The sequence below is a fragment of the Vanessa cardui genome, chromosome 13 (assembly GCF_905220365.1).
Source record: "Vanessa cardui chromosome 13, ilVanCard2.1, whole genome shotgun sequence".
In the NCBI taxonomy this organism is placed as follows: domain Eukaryota; kingdom Metazoa; phylum Arthropoda; class Insecta; order Lepidoptera; family Nymphalidae; genus Vanessa; species Vanessa cardui.
The window spans coordinates 13,458,758-13,483,390 of record NC_061135.1 but is presented as its reverse complement, the minus strand read 5'-3'; the positions used below and the strand labels follow the sequence as shown (position 1 = coordinate 13,483,390).

Here is a 24,633-nt window from a genome sequence, read left to right as displayed (position 1 = left end):
GTATATACATAGACAGTATAGTAAAGTAACACTGACAATTTTTGACAGATGTGATGTCGAAAATCAACAAATTCTCTAGTATATTTAGTATCAGTATAGCACCCGTGCGAAGCTAAGGCGGATCGCTAGTTAAAAATAAAAAGAAATAAAAATATACCTATTTTATTTTTTATAAATATAATATAATATTATAAAGCTATAAGCAAACGTTTATTTTCTCCAAGGATTCATTAATCATCCACGTCAGCGCTTATACAATATCTCCTTTAGGCTTAAGACAACTTAATTCCCTTTTAGACAACCGGATTTTGTATAATAAAGTGCTTTTTGAATAAAACAATGAGTATTTAAATATGGTAGTTAGCGTGTATATTTAAATATTCGTTAATAATATGATATAAAGTGGTTGGGTACTTCTGAAGATTTTGTTAAGAGATTAGCCCACTGCTGGCCAAGAAACTCACGTGAATGTCAACTGTAAATTCGTTTAAATTTCAAGCTTGAATTAGATTATATGTATTAATAAAACACACACCAACACATCACTTATGATGTGTTAGTGTGTGTTTATTCATCTTTAGTTTATAAGAGAAGAAAGATGCCAGGAAACTTTTGAGGAAAGCAGGTGTTAGGGTGAAGTGGGTTTATGATAGTGATCTATTTCGAATGAGTAGCTCCATACTCGCTAATCAATGTTCTACAAAAATAAATATTAAAATCAAAATATGCTTCATTCAAGTAGGCTTTTACAAGCACTTTTGAATTAAGATAAGTAATTACCGATTCGGAATGTCGATTCTAGCGTGATAAATCAGTAATAAACCGTAGTCTAACAATTACTTACATAGATTATAAAGTATTTGGATACTTATTGGAAATTAACGTATACTGATAACATACTTTTTTATCATCTACATAGTATATAAATCTCTAATCAAATATTTCAAAGTAGCCTTTTAGGTAATGTTTGTAACATAAAAAAATTAACAAAAATAAAAGCCGACTTCAAACAAAACTCTATTTTAAAACGAATAAATATTAACTAAAAAGTAATAAAAATAATTGCGTATTCGACATATTTTTTTGAGTCCTCCTAAGAAAAATGAAATGAAAAATATTAGACTATTTAAAAGTCGATTTACGATTATATAACATAGTTTGTTAGTTATTGTTATATGAAGTATATTCTTTATAATAAAAAATAATCATCGAAATTGGTGGGCACAATTTTGAGTTATTAACCTATTTATCGCGCACATACATAATGCAAATTTAAGGCTTATGTCGTTTTCATGTGGATATCATATTCAGAACCAGACTAAATTAAAATGGGACCACACGGGAAGCACTAGCTTTCAAACAAAAAAAAATATCAAAATCGGTCCACCCAGTTAAAAGTTACAAACTAAAAAAAATACAGACGAATTGATAACCTCCTCCTTTTTGAAGTTGGTTGAAAATTAAGGCGTGTTATATTTTAGCTTAACAGAAATGATTGTATTATTTACAAAGCATAAACAATAGATTGATAACAAGTCTTTAATTAATTTTGAATGTTTGATTTTACCTTTAATAATTTAATTTAGTTATCCGTGTGATGTATTGTTTCAGGTACGCTATATGTTTTATGCTGATGTTTGTCTGCTAGAAATCAAATAACAGGTAATTTAATATTGTTTTGTTCATATACATAAGTTCTGTACATATAATTCTGAGGTATTGGAAACATTTTCAGTATTAGCTTCTGGAGTGGATGGGTGAATTAGTGGTACATTTCTGTTCCTCGGGCAAAAATTTTAATGTTTGACAAACTTTTCGGAATTAAAAACCTTCTATTTACTTTTTTTTTGCGATTGTTTCAATATTTGAGTATTTTAATAATGAACAATTCCATGAGATTGATAACCATAACCAAGATGAGACTAATAAGTCGCTATGGTCTTGGTTTGAATACAAAAACATAAAACGTCGATCCAATTTTGTATTGAATATTTTCGCGATAGTCTAGTATAAAACATTTTTTAATAATTAGGTTACCTACGTTCTACATCTAACTAAGAAAAACAATAACAATAACAGCTTGTAAATTTCCTACGATTGGGCTAAGGCCTCCTTTCATTTTGAGGAGAAGGTTTTTGGAACATATTTCACCTGTTTATTATATATATTTCAGCTGTTCCATTGCGGGTTGGTGGAATACACATGTCGCAGAATTTATTTGTGATTAGAAACATGCAAGTTTTCTCACGATATTTTCCTTCACCGCCGAGCACGAGATGAATTATAAACACAAATTAAGCACATGATTATTCAGGGGTCTTGATTAGGTTTGAATCCGCGATCATCGATTAGCCACTGGGCGATCTCAGCTCTTGTTATAAAATAACCTCATCCAAATTGAGAAAAAAATTTGTAATAATTTGTGTTACCTACAATTCCAACATATGATCGTATAATGATAAAACAGTTAAATCAAAATCAGAAGCGACACTTGAATCACATTTATTTGTAAAGACAAATAGAATGTCATGTAAACAGACGTGGCGGACGCTTTGTAGCGGGAGTTTGCCGTCGGCCGGCCCGTATGGCGGCCGCCGCGGGACGAGATGAAGTATCGAAATTAGGATCAACAAATACAGCGCTAAGTGATATCACTTACATTGTGTTCCCGTCACTTCGTAACCAATTACAAACAATGTGATGATACAGTAAGCTATAGTTTTCGCCAATGACTTCGCTCGCGTATTCCCACCATATCTTTCTAAATTACTAGCTGTGCCCGCGACTACGTGTCCTTTTTAATATAACAAAAGAGTTATTGTTGTAGCCTAAGTTACTTCTTATTATGTCAGCTTTCTGAAAATAAAACTCTACTCAAATTCGGTCCAGTCATTCGACAAGTTAGCCGGAACAAACAGATAGACATACAAAAAGTGAAAAAATATAATTTAGTGTAAACATACATATCCGTTACGTAAAACGCTGTTATTTGAATATTACAAACAATATTACAAACAGGCACTCCAATTTTATAATATGTATAGATTATGTGTAAGCTTTTTTAAGGTTTTTGCAGCATCCAGTGATGCTTAATAATGTTAAGGTTACTTAGAGCATGAAAACACTATATTGGTTAATCCTGAGTAGTTTAAAATGGGTCTTAACCGTGTACCCAACATATATTTAACGCCAACCAGTATTACTTGGTATGGTTGTTACCCAGTCTGAAGAGCAAGTGAGCCAGGGTGACAAATTGCACAAGGGATACAATGTCATAGTTACCAATGGTGGTGAATATTTCTGTCAGTACCACATGATAGTAAGTGGACACAACCGCTCATAGGGAATGGCGCTGTTAGAAATATTAAGCATTCCTTACATCGCCAATTCGTCAACAACTTTGGTAAGTAAGATGTTATGTCCCATGTGCCTATAGTAACACTTGTTCACTCATCATTCAAACCGAAACAACAATATTGAGTACTGTTGTAAACCGGTAAAATATCTGATGAGTGGGTGGTACCTACCCAGAGGGGCTTGCACAAAGCCCTACCACCAAGTGGTTTTTGTAGTTTGTAATAATAATTCATCCATAGTCATATTATCATAGTGTTGAAAGGTTGGGAAATTGGGACTGCAATATGTGTATTTATAACCTGTATTGGAGTAGCTTCTCGGAGTTTTCTTCACTCTCTTAGTTGTCCATTTATCGGATTATTATTTTTTATTTCAATGTATCAATTATTATCAGTATCGATATTAGTTTCACATAACAAATATGTTAAGTACGCTTTATACCATCTGTCAACTAAATTGTTTATTATCCGTAACGATAACTGGTTCCTCGCAAGTCAGTCATTACAAAAGATTCCCACGGTTCTGTTCTCATCTATTCAAATAAACACATCTTGTTCATACCTACTTTATTTGCATTGGTACGCTTATTATAAATTAGCGCAAATATCTGACTCGTTGTGAAGATGAATTCTTAAAAGCAGAATTTGTTTGACCGTATGAATTAAAAGGAAATAAACCTTTAACAGTGACTATAAAAATCACAAAATTTAAAGCAAGTTTATGTATTCTAAACTGTAATCTTTTAATTAAAACTTGCACCAGTTCGGCTAAGAGAAAAGCCATACTGAGAGAAGACCGAATAACCGTAATTTTTGTCCAATTGTATGATTTATTTTTTAAATTCTTTATACGTTATAACAGCTTGGATAGGGTGCGCTACGATCACATTAATGTACATTCTGATCCAATCCAAAACGAGTCGGTTTTTTCTTTTCTATCTAAAACGATACGACACTTCACACAGATATGAACACGCGATAACCTACCTTATGTAAACTTTACGTCCAGAGTTACGAAACGGAAAGAAGGATATGTCTGGACGCAGCATTAGATGCACATCACCTTACCTTAGGATAGTGACGTCACTGGACAGGAGGTGATCGATTTATTTCCAAGTTTGGCTACTAGATTAGTAATATCAAAAGTTTTTTATTACACTTAAAGTGTTTTATGAAACGTTATAACCCTCATATATTGTAATGAAAGGAAATCCACATTGGTCTTGTGAAATAAGTTAGCATTTGCTTTGTCTTTATTATAATACTGAAATAAATAATTATATGATAATTATTGTATCGTAGTTGTAATGTTAATTGGCAAGCGTTACAAATCATGAAAAATAATAATTAAAGCGATTCATAGCGTATTGTATAGATAATCAGGCGCCTAATACCAAAAAAATATATATATTTGAGTCACATATAGAATAGGAAATTTTTAAATCACTTTTTTTCATCAATTTATGAGGGTAGTTCTAATTTTTTCTTACATCACGATCAAATACGATCAAAATAATATTTTGTAGTGTCATAATACATTTAGTTATTTCACCACGATTAGTGTCGTGTATCAAAATCAAAATCTTCTTTATTCAAGTAGGCTTTTACAAGGACTTTGAATCGTCATTTAACAACTATAAGTGAAGCTACCAACGTCTCGGAAAGTAGGTGATTTCACAACCCTAGGCGTTATACTTTGAAATTAGGGCGTATATTCTATTTTCGTATACATAATATAAATGACGTCTAATTTTACACCGATCCACTGATCCATTAGACGATCAGGAATTATTATCGCGTTAGAAGCAAATTGCTTCCGAGTCGCCACACGCAACCTGACCCGCGCTGGCTTTCAGTCAGTGTAACATATTAACTATCGTGGCCCTACTAATATTATGAAGGTTTTATTTTGTGTATTTTATACAAACAAACCTCCACAGATGTTATCCTGCCTGTCATCAATATTCATGGCGATTAAGTCAAGTTCTTAACTAATTAAAATATTTGAACATGAACGAATAATAATAAATAAAAATTTTAACAAAGAGAAAAACCGACTTCAAACAAAACACTATTTTAAAACAAATAAATATGCACTAAAAAGTAATAAAAATAATTGCGTATTCCACATATTTTTAGAGTCCTCCTAAGTAAAATGAAATGAAAAATATTAGACTACTTAAAAGTCGATTTACGATTGTATACTGTAGTTACAATTATTGCTATATTTGGAGCCGGTAGCACTAGCTTTCAAACAAAAAAAAAAAATCAAAATCGGTCCATCCAGTAAAAAAAATACAGACGAATTGATAACCTCCTCCTTTTTGAAGTCGGTTGAAAAGAGAATTTACGAATAAGTTATTTCATTCAATGGCTGTTGTTTTAAAGACAGATTTAGACGAACTATTCTCATAACGCTACTTAGTTAAGTTACTGTTAAGTTATTTTGGTGACTGTCTCTTGATGTCGCATATCGCTGTCTGAATATCTGAATCGATTTCTTTATCGAGTTTCGAGTGTAGAAATAGCTCGCGTTACGAAAATGTAGAATTAGTTAACGTTCATGTGACATTTGGTCCGAAGTTTGATATCAATTCATTATCCCGTACATTGTGATATGACGTTGAATCGTTTTTATGAAACTAAAATAGCTGGCTGAATTAAACGCGGTCAAATTGAGAACTTGCATGTCGATAAGTTGAATTAGTAAATTTTTTCCGGTAATAAAACTTGTATTTAACATTTGTTCGAATTTCAAAATGTAATTTCTAAATTGGTTGAAGGAAATTATTGTAACTAAAATTCATATGTTCAGATGTATGCCTACGATTGTGCTCATATTATTTTGAATTTTGAATAGTATACATATGTAATATACGCTTCGTGAATTAGATTTTATACGTATATATTTATAAAAATAAATATAAAATAATATCATGAGTTGTATTTTCCTACTGCTGGGCTAAAGGCCGCTACCGTAGCTAGAAATTACGAGATATAAAAATTTGCAACATAATTCGAAACTAATTATACTTGATGATATGGTTCTCCAAGGCCCCGGCTTGTTGCCACTACATACATTAACAGCCTGTAAATCACCCACTGCTGGGCTAAGGCTTTCTCTCCCTTTGAGGAAAAGGTTTTGGAACATATACCTACACGCTGTTCCAATGCAGGTTGATGGAATACACATCAGAATTTCTTTGAAATTTGACGCATGCCGGTTTCCTCACGATGTTTTCCTTCACCGCCGTGAACGAGATGAATTATAAACACAAGTTAATCACAATTCAATAGTGATGCAATCATCGGTTAAAATGCACGCGTCCTAACTACGGGGCCATCTCGGGTTCGTTGTAACAATCCCTATTAACAGTTCTCAGATGGACTAACGAAGCATTTAATTATTAACCAATCGATAATGTAATTGCAAGTATAGATGCTCGGGTGACAATTATTTGATGATGATTGACGGACGGCCTGACGTAGTCGGATTAAATTTTGATACTTATTAGTAGATTAGGATCATATTTTACATTGTATACATATGTATTTGGTTATGCAATTATATAGATGTCATCGCTAGCCAAAGATTTTATGGGTTGAATGAACTTACGATGTCACGCTGGTCAAGAATAGGTTGATGGATTGACAGCAGAAAGAGCAATAGATGACATGAACGTATGTAAATTGAGATTGGCTGATGTCAGGTAGTTTTGAACTGGACAATTTTGGCTTTTTTTATATAAATAGTCGTTGCTCACGATTACGCTCGCGTTTCAAAGATAGAACGTTAGATGTCAGCTATAGAAAGTAGCCTATATCCATTCTTGAGGCTTTAGCTTGCTTCCAAACTTTTTTTTTATGCCTTACCACAGTTTATATAGCAAATTTAAGGTTGGGTTTCTCTAGTGAGCATGACACATACTCGTGTCAGAGGGACCCACTCTTCCATAACATCATGTGTTATATAATCAACAAAATAATAAACAAACTTTTAATTAATATAAAAAAAAGTAAAATAAAGATAACTGAACTTAATAATTATCACAAAGTGACGTCCGTGGTCGAGTAGTGTGTACACCGGTTTTCATGGTTACGCCACTCCGAGGTTCTGAGTTCGATTCCTGGCCGAGTCGATGTAGAAATAGATCATTATTTTTCTTTGGTCTAGTTGTTTGTAATAACGTCGTTACTTTTGATTTTCCATAACACGATTTTAGCTACTTACATTGGGATCACAGTAATGTATGTGATGTTGTCCGATATTTATATTTATTATGACGTGCACGTCATCAAATTTGGTTCAGCCGTGACAGTGTAACGGATGGGAAGATGGACAGAGCTACTTTCGCATTTATAGCTCGTGATAAAATCTCTGACTGATAAAGCAAGTCACATTGCTAATGTAATCGTATTCATTGTATCGCGTGTACTTGTTTCATTAGTATTCTTTTATGGTGATCATAATTTTCAAATTAATTCAAAGTACCCTTTCTGTGGTTTATCTGGTTTTGCTAATTTTTTATCAAGTATCGTTTTGAATGTTTAAAAAAAGCTATAGCAAACATAAAAAAATATAGACAAATTGATAACCTTCTCCATTCTGAAGTCAGTTAAAAATAAAATTATTTTTATGCTCTGCTAGTATATTTGGTCTGATGCTACCTACTTAAAACATACCTCTACTATGTTCCTTATTCAATTAAGTAGTAAAGCTACCACGCGTTCGGAAAATAGATTCTACCGATAAGAACCGGGCAGAAATCAGTAGTTACTCTTTCTTAGTATAGGGGGTTTATATAGTATAGCTATAGAGTAGGGTATAGTTTAGTTTAAGCACTCGACTACACGTTGTTCGAGAATAGTGACTATTTATAATTCGGTAGTGTTGAAGATGCCGACCTGAACTATTTATAATTCGACGAAAAATCCGATTTATTTTTCCAGCCTGGTCTTGGATTTGAACCTCGGGACCTATGGCTTAATATGTAATCGCTAGAACGACGAGTCGGTCGGGTGCAACGACATAGTATTCAACATGTAATACGGCTAATAAACGATATCAACATTATCCGATTAGAGCGTTTGACAAGGCTTTAATGGGGCAACTTGCTTGCTTTGTAACGCAGAAACTTAGATAACACCTTCCTGTCTAATGCACTACAATGCAGCCTTAGCTAGTTCAGATAACCTACTTAGCAACTGATGAAATTGAAATAGTGTACGCTTTAATGAAGGCTATATACACGTAAATATGAATTAATATAAAAAATCCTTTATTCAAAACTACCGTCGTTTCCGTCTTCGTTCGTGTTAAAATAGTTTGTCGTCCTTTCTTGCGGCTCGAGCTTGCTATAAAATGTCATCAAATTCATTTCAGTAGAGAGTCGAGATGGCTCAGTGGTTCGAACGCGTGCATCTTAACCGATAATTGATGATTGTTTGATTGAAACCCAGGCAAGCACCGCTGATTCATGTGCTTAATTTGTCTTTATAATTCATCTCATGCTCAGCGGTGATGGAAAACATCGTGAGGAAACCTGCATGTGACAAATTTCATAGAAGTTCTGCCACATGTGTATTCCACCAACCCGCATTGAAACAGCGTGGTGGAATATGCTGATGTTATGTTGATGACTTTTATGAAGAACACTATTATGATAAGTAATTTATATTATACGTAGTCATATTTAATTTAGTAATCTGTTGACTCAGCTATACGTGATGAATCTCCAATGACACATCGTCTCGTCGGTATAATTGTTTATTTAGTGATTTTATAATTGAACTGATCATTAGGTGAATAATGAAAACTTCCTGTATTGTTCGTTTTTAGAACTAAATGCCGCTAATATTTTATTATTGCTGTCTATAGAATTTACATTTAACGTAAAAAAGTTTACTGGAAAATTCGACTACAAATATTATTCGACAAAAGACTCGGTATATTTGAAGGTTATTAGTTTCCCGTGACTTCTATGTCACTTCTTGGGGTTCAAAATGCCTTTTTTAATTAAATCAAGTTCAGTTTAGTAGATTTGATGTCAACGCGTAACACACACAAAGATATCATGACATACTGAGTTCCGTACGTAATATATACTTACAGATAATTAATAATGCTTGCTGTTTTGTTTATTTTTGAGCCATTTAAATAGTCACTTAATTGCATTTATGTCAACTAACTTGCTGAAAAAATATAACTGTACACTTTACTTGGTGGTAGGGCTTTGTGCAAGCCCGCCTGGGTAGGTACTACCCACTCATCATGTTCTACCGCTAAACAATAGTACGCAGTATTGTTGTTTTCCGGTTTGAAGGGTGTATGAGCCAGTGTAACTACAGGCACAAGGGATTTAGTATCTTCGTTCCCAAGGTTGGTGGCGCGTTGACGAACGACGCAAGGAATAGTTAATATTTCTCGCGAGCCTATTCCATAAAAAAATTGATGAAATGGGAACTCACGTAAGAAATATTTTTGTAATTTTGTTTTTTAATTTAAGGGAACATTCTCTTTTTAAAATTATTTCAATAAATTCGCTTATAATAGTTGAATATACGGCATACGGTAAGTTTAATTTTAAACAATATAAGGATCTATATTACGTTTTCAGTTCAACGTTTCGAGCGACTTAAACTCGCTTTACTTGTGTTACGTAAATTGCATATTTTGTAGTCGAGTGTGTATGTGTGTGTGTTTAACTTTTTAACGTATTGCATTGCAGCCGTATGGCCGTGTTGTAATCTTCAATCGGGGTTTTCGAAAGGCAAACTCTAGACTGCTAGGTCTCGCAATATTGTAATAGAATTTTATATTATTAATACACTCCGTAGGTATTGAGTTTTGTTTATATAATCGACCAATTTAAGTTGGTCCTTAAATAATTCAGTTGATAAAGCATTGGTAGGGCTTTGTTACGTTATATGCTTGGCGTTACGCAAATGAAAATTTATCTAAGCTCAAAATAACAACACTAATTTTCGATTTTATTATTCGATGGGGAAGTTAAGGCACTTTGAAGGCATAATGTGCCAATGTTTTTATTTATTTCAAAACGAAAAATGATCAAATGGACTACGAAATAGTAGTCCCTTTTGCCTAAAGATACTAGTACTAAAGGTGTTTGTAAAACGTCAAAGTGCCGCCTGCTATGGTATATAGGACCATTATGTCCTTAGTATGTACAACATTGGCTTGGCGAAATAACCGCCAGGGTCTTGAAGGTGGAGTATATTTAACCACGATGCTTCAATTATGGTTGGTTAATACACACGTGGCATATAAGCATCACATTCACATAAAGGTATATTCTCATTATGTTTGCCTTGCAAATAAAATTGAGTGGTTCCTAAGTTTGAACCCGCAATCGTCGATTAAGATTCAGTTGTTGTAACAATTGGGTCACTTCGGCTAATGCATGCATGTCTTAATCTTTCTTAAAAATCATTGTTGAAATATGTATATGTAAAGAAATATGATTTTCTTAGACTTGGTCGGAGTATGATAATTTTATTTACTTTTATTGTTTCCCCCGTTTGCTGACTGTAAATTTATAATTTAGATAAAACACTAATTGGGTATTCACAGTTCACTCGAGTGTTGATTATTGTTGAAATTTGTAATTTAAGTGAAATTCCTTGATATTATATTAATGGTTTCCGTAAGATAATTATGTTTATTTAATCGTTTTAAATCTCGTGGCGCTTTCTATTCGTTTTTGATTGGGCATTTGCGTGACAGCCCCCTGGGGCTATTGTGATCTGTACTTAGCAGAGCGGGAGCGCTCAGTGGTAAGGACACGCACACACACACATACACATTCTGTCAACAAACAGTTTGTGCAAGCCCGTCTGCGTAAGTACCATACTAATCATATATTCGTTGTATTCCGATTGGAAGGGTGACTGAGGCAATGTAACTACAGACATAAGGACATAACATCTTAGTTCCCAAGGTTGGTAGCCTATTGGCGATGACAGGATAAGTTAATGTTTCTTACAGCGCCAATGTCTTTGGGTGGTGGTGACCACTTACCATTAGTTGGCCCACATGCTCGCCAATCAATAGCATAAAAAAGTCGGATATTGACGGTTCCCGAGTAACGTTGAGTTTTATGTGTTTAAATTTGTATTTAAAATTCATCTCAATAGCTATGTAGCATGTGATAATAGTTAACCGCTTGCGTATTCATCAACCCGTGAAACGGCGTGGTGGTTGCTATGTCTTAATCTCTCCTTTTGATACGAGTGGGACGTTCTCAGACCGTTGCTAGTGTTTTAAATAATTTCGTAAACGTTCTCAGTAAGTGTCACTGTGTAATTATGTATTATTTAAATTTTCACATACAATTATAATATTATCTAATTAAATTACGTGTGGAAACTGTCTGGTTCGAAGCGATCGCGACAAAATGATAAAACAAAAATAAGTAGTAGAATTTTTGTTATTTTTTTGTACGCAAGTCATAGTAGTACAGTTTGTCTCCATTTTATTTATTTATGTCATTATTCTCTTCACACATTGCCTTCGCTATTTTTTGTATCGGTAAGAAATAGTTAATATTTCCAATGACGCTAATGTCTATGGCGATGATGACCATATCATCAGGTGTTTGATGTAATCGTTGTCTTATATAAGCGTTTGTGAGTGATCCAGTGTAACTACAGGCAAAAGGGACATAACATCTTAGTTCCCAAGGTTGGTGGCACATTGACGATGTAAGGAATAGTTAATATTTCTTACAGCGTCATTGTCTATGGGCGATGGTGACCACTTACCATCAGGTGGCCTATACTAATACGTCAACCTATACCATAAAAAAGCGTAATACCACTCACCGATTAATCACTATAACACCTACAAAGTATTTTGGCAAGTAAGTTCCTTATAGACATTAAGAAAGTCCACAGCTAAAACAGGGTTTGGGAGCTTGTGTAAATTACATCTGACAAATTATTAAATTATTTGATCATATTTTATAATGCTTGTTCGGAATGGATTTAGTCGTTAAAAGTTACCTCATGCTAAGTTATAATGTGTCGTATCATGATGTTTTATAGTTAATAAAATAATTAATTACACGGAAATTTAGTAAGGTTTGAACCCGCGCTCTATCCTACGTAGGCTCTATGTACGAATGTAAAGAGAGAATAGAATATCCTATTTCGTAATAATTACGAAAATTTTAAAACAATAATTTGTTTACGTAAAATATTGTTCGGTATTTTCTCGTTACATGTTCATGGATTAACGAATAACTAATTATTAAAAATTTGAGCGAACTGATACCAAGCGACCTACAGGCTTTTTACGCTAATTAAATTTATATTTAAAGATTATTTGTTACTTATTTTTTGTTAATTAAAGCGTGTTAATTTTAAAAATATATTTTATTTTACTTTTCAATTAGAAATGGTTTTAATTAGTGTGATTTTTGTAGTTAAATATTTAATGTTATAAATAGTTACTCCTTTATTTTTATACCTGACATAATTAGGTCAATAATATTTTTTTATATATATTTTTAGTAGTAAATTTTTTAATTAAGGAGTCTCTTGTCATGTTTTGTATTAAAATAAGGTTTTAACGCCCATTTTGTTTTATATACTACGGAATTTGTTGCAAATTAGTTCCATATCATTTTGGGGTCGAGGACGTCACATAATAAACTGTTTACGTCTAAGAGGGATGTGAACGTTAGCCTATTATTTAAATACGCAATAAATATATATCAATATATCCTTTTTTTATAAACAACCGTTTATATTTATATAAAGTTTTGCATTTATTTTGTTCAATGTTAAGGAGTCCTTCGTTTGTAGTATCCTGGGTAGTAGGGTAGTGGGTTGTTCGGAAAAGCATGATTTCAGATCTGTATGATAGGGAAAACTGGTATCAAATCAACATGCATATTAGATCTATATAATACAGCAAGCATTTCGTGCTAATTAAAAGATTTTAATAATTCCATTACAAAGTATGCCATTATAGTTTGCATAGTAGTAGCTTTCGGGTTTTGTAAAATTCGTAAATGTCGATTCAGTAGTTTGACCGTAAATGAAAAAACAGAAAAGAAGAAGTTTTTGGTACCTACTTTGTTTTAACAAAGTGCTATAAAATGCCTGCCTAAAATGATTATTTTGTATAGCAGCTAATATTCGCTTTTATGATATTTGTCACGCTTCGAAATCTGGTTTTAATATTACGAGATGTTCCCACGAGATATTTCAGTGAATGTGAATATGGAGAAATCGAACGGCAGAGAAAGGACGCTGAAGAGGCAGTGAGCCTGCATTCGATGCGATCATTTGTACTGACTTTTTTGTTACGATTTCTAGTACCAATATTGGTATATAAATATTATCGTAAACTATATATATATAATTAGGCAAATCGAAGCGTTCAGTGCTCTTTTGTCCTTTATTTGATTTTTTTAAAATTAATGTTATAGTCCAATATACTATAGTATCCGAAGGTAAGTGCTACACTGCCCATGGATATATAAAAATTACTATTCCTTACATCGAAATTGCGCTATTGACTTTGGGATTTAAGATGCCGGATCACTAGGCAGTTGCGTACTCTGTTTAATAGATAATCAGCCCTTAGTGTAAGTATCTGTGCACAAATAAAGCAGTCCGCAATTATTTAACCCCATAGGCCGTTGTGTTCTACTTTCAAAACTCGCTTTACAGCGAAATATTTTTTTATAGGAAAACTAAATTATTTGTATTTCGAAGCCTCTCGTTGAATATTTTGATCCCGTAGCCGTATAAGCGTATAAGGCAGCAACTTAACAAACGATTCTCTCGGATCATTTATAACGAACATTTGACCACTATTAGCGGGGATTGGTCGAGTTGTTGTGATTAATATAACATGTCATAAAACCAGTTTGCAACAAATCAGCACTTCCGTCTTCGTGCAGAAACTCGTTAAGAGCTGTCAGCGTTTGAGTTTACGTGTTCTTTATAACAAATAGACAGAAATACTTACATTTATTTGCGTTCGAATTTCAAAAGGATTTCTTATTCAATTTGTTTTTATATTTGTCATGTATTAATGTTATTCTGCGTTTTCGTTGATAGATTATATTTTGATTTTAAACATCATACGGTTTGATGGAATATATGTTGTAATCATTACATAGTATAAAGTCGCTTATCGCTGTCTGTCTCTATGTGTGTGTGTTTTTTTTAATAGATAGAGTGATTCGAAAGGAAAGTTTTTGTAAATAATACATGGACGGTATTGTAAAGAAACACTGATCATTTTAGAAGTTTATAATGTGATGTCGTAAGTAAACATATCAGTATCGGCATTGCGTCCGTGCCGGGGCTGGTCACGAGTTATTACATAAAAGTGACTTTGAATTGCTTATGATGATTGTAAGTTTTATTTGCTTTTAAGAAAAAAACCATGGGTCGTCGATGAAGTTGCTTTTTTCATAGAAAACGACGCTCTACATTACTATACAGAAAAATCGACAAGAAACTCGAGCTGATACTATTTTTAGCTGCTAAAATATATTATTATGTATATAAAGTTATATAATATAATATGTATTTTATGCTAATCTGAATATAATATATCTTGTATAAAATTATATGCCTTATAAAATTCGTTACATATAATAATTAAATGAGTATGTTAATATGTAGGAAGTCGTTTTTCAACCGCTACTAATTGTTATATTAAATTTAAAGTAGCAATTATATATAACTAATATAAAGAAAGTTGGTAGTGCCGTCTTGATGGTCTAGAACTACCAAGTAACACTTGAGTCTAGTCAAAATTATGACGTTTTCGAGCCGTGATTGCCCAGTGGTTAGAGCGCGTGCATCTTAATCGATGATTGCAGGTTCATACCCAGACAAGCTCCACTGATTGTTCATATGCTTAATTTGTGTTTATAATTCATCTCGTGTTCAAGGAAAACGTCTTGAGGTAACCTGTGCGCATGTGTTTAATTTCATAGAAATTCTGCCACATGTGTATTCCACCAACCCGCACGAGAGCAGCGTGGTGGAATATGTTGATGTTGTGTTGATAACTTTTTAGAACTTCAGCATAAAAATTGTATCATTTTAAGAATATATCGATAAGAGATGGTTATCGTTTATGACGAAAGTGATTGATATTTCGTTCTAAAATTAAAAAAATGTTTTTTTTTTTTTAAAAAAAAGAAGCCTGAAAATACCGTTTAAATTGAAAATATAGACAAAATATTGCCATATAAAAATACAATTTTAAGTAATCAACCTTTGCTTGTTCAATTTTAAACGGTAGTTCTTTTTTTTAAATTTCTGGTTAAATTTTTGTTGATCAACAAATTTTGGTCTGGTCACAGTTTGGAACAGATAATGTTTTTGAATGTAAATGATTTAGCAAAGATTTTTCGCAGAATGTGGAACGTTCCTTTTAATTAGAACTGCCTTTGCAGATATACCTACTCTTTTAAAATTGAAATAGAATCTTCTGAGGATCTTTTCAATTTCGCTCTAAATTAATTATCTTTCATAATCTTTATTAATTTGAGATATAAAATGTAGGCAGACCTATTTAAAAATTAAATTGCTTAATAAAAGTTGCAGGGCTTGCATGAGTGGGGAAAATAAACACAATTTTTTTTAGTAATTGACTCAGAACTTTATTATTGTAATATAATAACTGTAACTGTAACTGAAGCTGAAGTTTATAACAAAAGATGCAGCTTGTTTTGGTGAAGGTTTTAAGTATAATACTTAATATAATAAATGTGAAAGTAACTCTGTTTGTCTGTTGCTCTTTCACGACCAAATCGCTGAACCGAATTTGATGAAATTTGGTACGAAGCAAACTTTGAACTCCAAGAAAGACATAGGCTACTTTTTTGTCTAAGACATGACAACCCTAAAACGCGAGCTTAGCCGCAGGCGAATACTAGTATTAATATATAAGGATTGATAGCGCAATGGTTTTCGAGCCGATGATTTAGAATGACGCAAGATCGATTCTGAACACTTGGGCTATTGTTGTCCCTCTCCTAATAGTAGTGTTAAGCTTAATAGGAGGAGTAAATAGGAATATTAGTAATTCCTTAATTAATTTGGGGCATTTCTAATACCTGTTGACTTCCGAGCAGGATACATTAATTGAAATAATTGTATTTAATTAACATGACGTTGTATTTTTTAAATGTTAAAAAAGAGTAACTACGAGTTTCTTGCCGGTTCTTCTCGGTAGAATCTACTTTCCGAACCGGTGGTAGCTTCACTTAATTGTAAAATGACGATTCAAAAGTGCTTATAAAAGCCTACTTGAATAAAGTTTATTTTGATTTTGATTTTGATTTTGATTTTGATTATAAAAAAAAGAACAGAGTGACTCCACTTCGCTTTATTTTAGACTTCTGACGTGACAAGCGTGTTAAAACTACAGGAAGTCTAAATTCAAAATTTGCTAGAATGCTATTTGCTATACGCTTTAGACCTTCGATAAATTTACTTGTCAGTTATTGTAAGTAGTTTTATTTATTAGTAATTGCTCTTATCTCGTTCATCAATCACGCACGCTTCAAACCGGAACACATAGAACTTAAATTATATTAACTGTTAAATTAATGGTACCTTCCGGAATTGCAAAGCACCTTATTGCCAAAGTTCACCATGTTTTGGCTTATGTTATTCAAGAAGATATCCATGGAACTTAGTTGTTCCAGCAACTAAACTCTTTCTAGTTGTATGTACATTGGAATAGAGAGTTCATTTGTTTTTTTAACGCACACACCTGTAGACTTATATTTGTCGGTAAACTAGTCACGATAAAGAAAGGTCTCCGCCCAAATCAGTGAGTTGAACATCACTGGATGTTGTTCATAAACTGTTAACCTGTCATTTTGTCATTTTCAAAGGTACTCTATCTGTTTGCTCTTCCACGATCAAACCGCTGAAGCGATTTGATGGAATTTGCAATGAAGCAAACTTGGAGTCCAATAAGTACATACATAGTATCACTACTGACTCGTAAAACGCGAACAAATTCGCGGGATACAACAAGTACTTAATAAGTGCTTATATATAGAAGGAAAAGATCAAAGTTTAGATAGGTATTTATGTAATAATTCTTAAGCGATCGATTAGTATGTAAAGGTCACGGTTCGGTTTCGCAACCTCGGAGTCAGCGTGCTGGTTGCTATGTATCGTGATGTAGTTGAAAGTGAATGTGAGCCGCACGTGACGTTGCCTTAAAGTGTTTTAAACTGATCTCAAGTTATTCAAAGGACGGACGTTTGGAGTGCCGGAGTTATATATAAAAATATATATATAGATATATATTTCGGTTCGAGTGTGTTCCGTTGTGTTGTGTTGTGTTGTGATGTGTGTTGTGAAAGTTGAGTGATTACACGTTTTGAAGAGAATAAACGCTTTTAAGGTAATCTTGCATTAACGCTTATATATTTAATGTATGTTTAAATATTATTTTTGGTTTTCATGACTTATTGATGGATATGATTTGATTAAAGATTATGACGATTGATTCTTTATTCAAAGTTTTTTTTTGTTTGTATAATTACGAGCGTGAGTCAAAAATACGATGGAGCATTTCACTAATTAAATTGTTATTCTGAGTGCGCGTTAAATCCTGTTTAAACTTTTTTAACTCGAGTGAAAGTATAAGAAGGATCGACAGACTGTCGTTAAATTTTAATGTAAACGTTTTAAGCAGAGCGTACATTTTATTTGTTATTGATTCATTACAAAATATGTTATGTACGTTTTCAGTTATTTTACCGCCAAATAACAGGAATCAGTATTGTTGTGTTCCGGTTTGAAGAGTGTTCCCAAGGTTGGTGGCACATTGATGATGTAAGGAATAGTTAATATTTCTTACAGCGTCATTGTCTATGAAAGATGGTGACCACTGACCATCAGGTGGCCCATACGCTCGTCCGCCAACCTATACCATAAAAAATGACTTTATGAAGTAGGTAAGTCGAATATTAGTATGAAAGATCACCATTTACTATAGACAATAGGATTTTATCAATGTGCCATGAACCTTGGGAAATAAAATGTTATGTCCTTAGTGCCTGCAGGTAGTTCTCGCCTTATTTTTCAAACCGGAACTACATCGTTTAGTGGTACAATGCGTTAGTATATACTGAGTCCTGTCACATGAAAAAATATTGTAAAATATCTAAATATGCTCAGTATATTAATTAATTTTAATTAATTGTAGTAATCCGTGTCTGGACAGAGAACGTAATGCTCTCAAACAGAGGCTTTTTTAAAACATCAGTAGTTCAAATCAGCAAGTCATTCACATACTCATAAATATATTACTATTATATATCATACAATAGTCAATATATATTTAGCAGCCATCATTTTATGTTATGTTAATAAACCCTTCATCCGATTCTGTTTTGAATGTGATGAGGTGTTCTGCGTACACTAACGAGGGTACTGGCCCAAAAAGGATATTCCCTTTAAATATTTGTCCTTTAATATAAACGTTGCTTAGGAACCCTTATAATATCCGTTAGCCCGTACAGGTAGCCAGTTATATACTTAATTCAATTCCACAACCTACAGTACTTGAAATTTACATTTTACTCACTGATGGTAGGACAAATCGCCCACCAAGCTAACGTTTACTGGATAACGGGCGAGGCTGTTATTAACCGTTCGTGCGTTTAAGGAAAACACTGTAAGTGCCGAGGGGAATTACGTTTGTGTAACCAGCAACCCGTAATTAAGAGATGTAAACCCAGAGCGAGACCTATTCCAGTGCTTCATCTTTATTCAATTCTTTTTATAACAAGTGTTACAAAAAGACTTAACTTCTTGCTTCTGGTTCTTTTCTGTAGAATCTACATGGTACCGATTGTAGCTTCACTTAATGTAGTTGTTAAATGACGTTTCAAAAGTGCCTGTAAAAGCCTACTCGAATAAAGTATATTCTGTTTTTTTTTTGTTTACGTAATTAAATATAGATAGTATATTATATTTATTGATACATTGCAATGTTTTGTACGCAGAGTAAGCAATGAAATATTATAGTTCGGTGATACGTTTTAGCCTCTATTCTGTTCATATAAAGCCGTGGACTTAAATTTTGCCGTAATATGACTTACGACGAACAAGAACACACGGAACGCCTCGGATACAATATTCGGGCTGGAGTCCAAACTATCGTGCCAATTCTAGAACATGCCCCTTGAAATCCCATTAATAAATACCGTCTACGGTCAGCTTTTGAAACAAGAATTTACCTCTATACTAGACCCTTGTTGTATATACACAAGTGTGTGTGTTGTTGTGTGCGTTATGTTTAAAAATTTAAGCGTTTGTCAAGTAATCTGTCTGTGTGCGACTTGATTTGTCAAATTAATTACACGTATGGTAATTTCAAGCGCGTTTTATATTATCCCATCGTGTTTGTTTTTTTTTTATGATATAGTTTGTGGAGCATCTGATGGTTATTGGTCATCATCGCCCATAGACAATGGCTTTGTAAGAACTTACATTCGCAGAGCATTCATAATTCCTTAGAGTAAAAATGCCAGTTGGCTTTCGTGCTACACAAACAATTTTAAAAAGCAAAAACTGCGATATTTTTATCTCTTTTGTCATTACTAATTTTGTAAAATTTTGTCTCTAAAACATTTTAATAGATACATAATAAAATAGTAAAGCTTCAATGCATGATTAAATTACAAGATGCTTGATATAAAGCTACTTTAAATTGATTGATGACATTGTATGTCATTTAAAAAAAAAGCATAAAATAATCTACAATATTTTTCATTAACCTAGAAGCACACAGTGGACATTACATGAACACTCGTTTGCTAGCTTGAGGTTAAACAAGTAATTTAGTAAAATGTACGGCGCTGTATCAGCACGCGATCGTGACTTTAAGCAAATGCTATAACAGATTATGAGCAAGTTTTCCGCCACCCCGAGGAATTACCAATATAATAAAGTCAACACACGGAAAAAATTAGCACTGTTGAGTATATAGAAACCATGTAAAGTGGCACCCTTTATTTGACAATTATTTCGTTATTATTATTTAGAGAAGCATCTCTAATAATTAGTAGATCTATGACAGATGGTCTGTAATTCTGTATAGCCATTTGTAAATCGTACTTTTTTTGTTTATTTTTTAAGTTAAATATTATATTACTTTTGCGGCATTAGCGCTGTGTGCATGTAGCTTAATGCGTATTTAGAACAACTTGCTCAGATCTGAAATTAGTTTAATGCCATTTGTTGATGATAATGAGATCCTAGCCAAATGTTTCGCTGGTATTTTGATTGGAAGAGCTTGCTGTCGCCTCTGAGTTTAACCTCGATCAACTTTGCACATATCAACAAAAAGAGGTTTTATATATCGATATACGTTACGATATAATATTAAGTGAAATATATAATTACAGATAATAAATAGTACTGCTATTAAACATATGTAAATCTTAATATCCCATACGTTAAGTAAGTACCTCTATTATATTTTTGTAACATTAAGTAACAAGCGTGCTAAGTAAAAAAATGGTTGCATTCATCTCAATAAATTAAAACTGATAAGAACAATGACTCGGAAAATTTATTCGCTCATAATACAATGTCGTTCGTTAAACTCTAGTCTAACGGTTATTACCTATTACGGAAAATAAAACTTAACTGCTCATAAAAAAAATAATTTAATTACTTTTTTTTAATATTCATTGCATAACAAATCAATTGTACGTATAATCTTTTGTTTTTTTTTTTTATTTTATTTTTTATATAAAACAAATGCCTGACAGACAAGACATTCGTAGATAATGTCGAAATATCGTTCTCCACCGAACAAAACAGAAAATGGTGAATATCCCGTAATTAGTAACTGTAAATGCCTGACACTTTAAAGTAATAAAAGTAATTTTAGTTAAAATAATTTTACAAACATTAAAATATTTCTACCAATTGAAAAACTACTTCTTACTTAGGTCTGTTATTAATCTGCATGGTATCAAACACAGTCGCTTTCCGTCTTATGTACGCTTAGATCTTTTATATTTAGCAATGGATTTTAAACTTTTCATCAATAAAAAGAGCGATTCGAGAGGTTCTATGTCTAAAACAAGCATATATCAGTAAAACGTAGAGAATTTAATTATTTGTATCCGAAAAAATATATCGCTTTTTGTATTTGTTCTTTAATGTAAAAGTTGTATACCCTTATTGGTTTGTAATCTTTCGTTTAGGGGTTGATTAAACAACGCTCTCTTCTTCTTTCGGGTGCCAAAATAAAAATGAGAGAAAGAGAAGAATAGGTTTTTAAACACTCATTATATAATAAAATAAGTAGCGCCGTATATATTTAAGAAAAAGATGAATATATTTATTGAATGCGAAATATATTTTCGTCAATAAAACTGAATGTAAAGTATGAACTGAATGCAAATTGTCTTATTCGAGGATCTTGTTAAAAGTTTTAACGAAATACAAAAAAAAAAAATGCGAAAAAGAATGTCGTATTGTCGTCTCGCGAAATATATTCGAAGTTTTCCTTGGAGGTAGCATTCCGAACTATGCGGGTCGCTGAGGGATCCTCAAAGAATGTTTTCGAAAAGATCACATCTGATGGTCTCCTAAAATAGCTCCGACCCTAAACTTAAAAGAATGTCTCATTAAATGTCAAATCGGGAGTTCGGTCCCTTTCGTAACAACCCTTAACGTATCTGATCACACAAAGTGATTTTCTCATAAATTGAACGGCGCTCTTCATAAATATCGTAAACGTTTGAGTTAGGTTATCCGAACACTCTCCCTTCCTATATTGGGAGTCTGAACTATTCTATGGCCATTAATTTGCAACGGCTTAACTTTATTGACTTAAAGATGTCTGAGTTTGTACGTCACCCATCCTAAACTTTTCAAGCTAGTAGTTCCATGGAACAAATGGTAAGGAAAGTAGCCATAACATTAATGGAGGATAATTTATATTCTCATATTCATACTAATGAAGATTTCTAGACAGAAAAACGAATAACCTTTTTGGTCAAAATGGGGTTTGAACTAAGGACAGCTGAATCTGCCTTACAAGCTAGTAACTGAATAAACGCGGCTGTCAAATATTGTTGAATGAAATCACAATAATTAACTCTGATTTTCCATAACATAAGTGGGATCAGAGTAATGTATGTGATGTTGTCTCATATTTAGTTTTAAAGTACCAGTGGTTAGAACACGTGTATCTTTACCGATGATTGCGGGTTAAAACCCAGGCAAGCACCACTAAATATTCATGTGCTTAATTTGTGTTCATAATAAATCTCGTTAGGCGATGAAGGAAAACATCGTGAAGAAACCTGCACGTGTCAAATTTCATAGAAATTCTGTTACCCGTCTATTCCCGCATTAGAATAGCGTGGTGGAATGTGTTCCAAAAACGTTCTCTTCAAAATCAGAGGAGGCCTTAGCCCAGGAGTGGGAAATTTACAGACTGTTGTTGTTGTTGTTAGAAATACAGGTAATTAAATTTCCTAAAGTATAATAACACAAGTGATCAGTAATGTATGTGATGTTGTCTCATATTTATATTAATTAAAAATATATATATATATATATATTTGTCTAAACCAGTTGGGGTGAATTTACATTTTTATGAGTGTTTTAGAGGATCTCATCGGATTAAGTTCGAATTTCGAACGGGGTCACCGCGTTATTGGTATCGTGTTCACATGCAATCGGCCGGCACTGATTTGAATGTGAAACTAAAGTTAGCAATCGAATTAATTCAATTCTCTGAACAATAATACTAGTTATTGCATTATATGTGCGAATTCTCGAATGACACATATTCGATTTGATTTTGATTATATCGACGCTTAGAAATCGATTCAACCACACTTGTTGTTAACTAGTGCCCGTGGTCTTGTACGCGTTTGAATTTGACAAGGAAAAAATGTTAATGTAGCCTAAGTTACTCCTTATTATATCAGTTATCTGCCAGTGAGAGCTCCGTCAAAATCGGTCCAGCTGTTCCACAGATTAGTCGAAACAAACAGACAAAAATTGTAAAAAATGTTATTTTGGTGTATGTACCGTAGTATTTACATACATATTCATTGAGTAAAAAGGTTCTATTTTAATATTACAAACAGACACTCCAATTTTATTATATGTATAGATTCAGCTCATTTCCACAGTAGTGTGTTGTTAAAGATTAGAGATAATGAGAAGCGTCAGTATGCACTAATAGTCTTGCCAAAGATTTTAGAAAAGTGTTCAGCAAAAAACACACGTTAGACAACTGGATGAAATTGGCAATGTAAGTCTCTGTTACAGAATAGTATTTCGAAATTAAATTAACTCATCTGTAGGTTGTTCCTTTCACTTATCACTGTTAAGTATAACAGCTTAGTAGTACTTTAATTTTATTTTAGGTAGGATATATAAAACCTATAAGATGATTGGTGCCGATAAGAGCGTGAATGGCCTAGTGGTTGGAAAGCGCACATCTTAACCGATAATTGCGGGTTCAAACCCACGCAAGTACCAATAAATTTTCATGTGCTTAATTTGTATTTATAATTCAACTCTTGTTCGGCAGTAAAAGAAACATCGTGAGGAAACCTCCATGTGTCGATTTCTACAACATGAGGTGCAGCGTGGTGAAATGCGCTCCTAACCTCCTTAACAAAGGTAGATGAGGCTTTAGCGCAGCCGTGGGAAATTTATTACCTGTGATTAGGTGGTAGGGTTATATGCACAATCATCGTGTTTTAAACCGCCAATTAGCAAAATATATTATTGTTGTATTTCGGTTTGAGTTTACTTATACTACTACACTGTTTCTCTTTCTGTACTAAGGTGTTAGTCAGTCATCGCAGTTTAAATGGTTAAAACTTCATAAGGCACCAAGCTGGCTGGCGTATTTGTTCGACCGCCTATCTATGAAGTAAATAAGTTTATGTATATTGTAAAACAAATATTTTTTAATGACTATTGATATATTCTCGGTGTCTGTCCGTGTTTACTTAACATTTAATTTTCCTTAAAATAATATTTTATTATGATTCATAACTTCGTATAAAAAGTCGATTTTGGATTATTTGATTTCATCATAAAAATAAAATATAAGACTACAGCTTAATCTTTATAGTACAAAAACTGTAAATCAGGATAGAAACGATTTTCTTTCTAGAATTTCCTTTATTCAATTATAAGAGTAAATTCTCTCAACTGATTGTACCTTAAGGATGCTGCCAAGACCCACATCGTTCCCAGCCTGGCACGT

The 24,633-nt window shown here is 33.0% G+C and overlaps 1 protein-coding gene across 5 annotated transcripts in view; it reads left to right on the top strand.

Annotated features, from left to right (window-relative positions):
* Positions 1 to 24,633, top strand: part of LOC124534735 (furin-like protease 2) — a 285,263-nt gene that overhangs the window by 40,446 nt on the left and 220,184 nt on the right. For 2 of the 5 annotated variants that reach the window (XM_047110728.1, XM_047110729.1), the window contains exon 1: positions 17,555 to 17,772. The exons of 2 other annotated variants lie outside the window; for them this stretch is intronic. The gene's annotated coding sequence lies outside the window, so the exon portion shown is untranslated. Of the gene's footprint in view, positions 1 to 1,611; positions 1,663 to 17,554; positions 17,773 to 24,633 lie in introns of those variants that run through there. One more of the 5 variants, XM_047110725.1, reaches the window with a different exon arrangement.